This window comes from Cibotium barometz, chromosome 61, assembly GCF_041138505.1.
Source record: "Cibotium barometz isolate CiBa-2024 chromosome 61, ASM4113850v1, whole genome shotgun sequence".
NCBI classification, from domain to species: Eukaryota; Viridiplantae; Streptophyta; class Polypodiopsida; order Cyatheales; family Cibotiaceae; genus Cibotium; species Cibotium barometz.
Window position 1 is genome coordinate 21,684,673 of NC_141106.1, and position 2,119 is coordinate 21,686,791.

The window sequence follows — 2,119 nt, forward strand, 5'->3', positions numbered from 1 at the left end:
TCGTACTCATATCAAAGTGAGTGCCTATAGCCTCAAAAATAAAGTTGTCCAAAACGTAGAAGAGAACCCACTGAGGATGCAATAAGGTAATCCATGAAGCCTTACTATTTCTCTTACAAAGGTATATAAAGGTTTGGGCAATCGTTGAAAAGGTCTTCTTAACTAGCAAATGGACTACCTTGGTTAATTAATCTACCACAACCATGATAGAATCATATCCGCCTTGCATAGTTAGGATCCTAGTGATGAAGTCCATATAAATACGCTTCCACTTCATCTATGGAAGTCCATTTTGATACACTCCCACTTCATATGTGGAATATCTAAGGCATGAAGCTTCCAAGGCACATCCCTTTTTAAACCACTCCAAAAGACTCTTTTTATTACCTAAAGCATAACTCTTTGCATAACAGGATATAGCATTAAAGGTGTATCATGTGTCTCAGAGAGAATCTTCCTTCTAATCTCATTGTCAAGAATGCATAGCCTTCTACAATAAAACAAGCATCCATCCTCCAAGGTAAAGCCTTCAACATTGGATCCATAGTATCAAAGATTAAAAGCTTACACAATTGGGTGAAAATAAGGATCTTGATCAAGAAGACTCTTAACTTGCTTCGAAAGGGAATTAGAGAGCATAGAGACTGCCATACTAAAATCTTGATGCATAAGAGTATCCACTAATATGTTTTCCTTACCATGATGAAATTTAATTTCAAGACTATTGAAGTACCTCGATCCATGTCCTTTGCCTCATGTTAAGAACGGACTAAGAGAAGATTCACTTTTAGCTCTTGTGATAAGTCATTAATTATTATCTATCTACATCCTAGCAAGTAATGTCTCCAAAGTCTAAGTGCATGACCCATTGCCAAAAGCTCCAAATCATGGGTAGAGTAACTCTTTACATGCGGGCACAACTTTTGAGATTCATATGCAATTGCATAGTCTTACTACACCAAGACAACACTAATAGCAATACCGCTAGCATGGGTCACAACACCACCTCAAATGCTTTGTTGAAGTTCAAAAGCTTTAGTACAAGTTGGCACACCTTTAGCTTCTCAAAACTATGTTCACATTCTTGCGTCCAATGGAATGGTAGCTCTTTCTTAAGCAGTGCAACTATCTTGGCATAGTCTTTTACAAAGATTTGGCACCATCATGTCTGTTAATCCTAAGAAGAATCAGACATCCCTAGTTAACTTGGGAGTGCACGCCAATTCATCACGACTAGGAGTAAAGCACAAGACTAAGATACTCAATCTTGTTAGTAAAGAAAGTACATTTTAGTCTTTCCTGTATACAACTTATACTCCCTTAGAATGTCTAGAGCCAAACTCATCCAACTGCTCTCGAAAGATATCAGAATCTATTGAAAGTAGCTGGAGCATTTGTTAACCCAAAGGGCATCACCTTGAATTGAAGTAACCATAGCAAAGAAAACTTTGAATGTCCGGCTCTAGTATCTTGATTTAGTAGTAACATGATTTCAAATTTATCTTGGTGAAATCCTTGACACCATGCAGCCTATCAAAAAGCTCATCACTGGGAGGAATAGGATATTTATTCTCGATGGTGCATTGGTTAAGGCCTATGTAATCCACAAAGAGTCTTAGGATACCATGGTTAAGGCCTATGAAGGATGCCATGTCTTCTCTTCTGGAATAGAACTATTGTGCCTACTGTGTTCAAATTCTTGTACATAATTCTGTGTTTGAATTCCGCTACTCTCTAGCACATAGACACAAGAGCTCTACAATGGCTCGCTGGCGGTTGAACCAAGCCTACAGTTGACGTGAGTCCACTAGTTTCCATGTGTGAACTACGAAACAGATCTGGTCCACACCCTCCATGGTCACTGGGGAGAACTCTTATGCTACGCAGGAGCGGTATGCACATTTAGAGCTCCTAACTAGAGACTCAGATGCACTTAGGTGGTGTTGCAAGTCCATGTGGCTCCTCCCCCTGACATGCAATCTCCCTCCCAAAGTGGCAAGCATTGGGGGGAGCTCCCCCCCACCATCTGAGCAGATACCTAAGAGGGGCAGCAAATTGAAAATAAAACTTTTGAGTAACAACACTGCCGAGACACTGCCATACAAAATGTGCACCACTC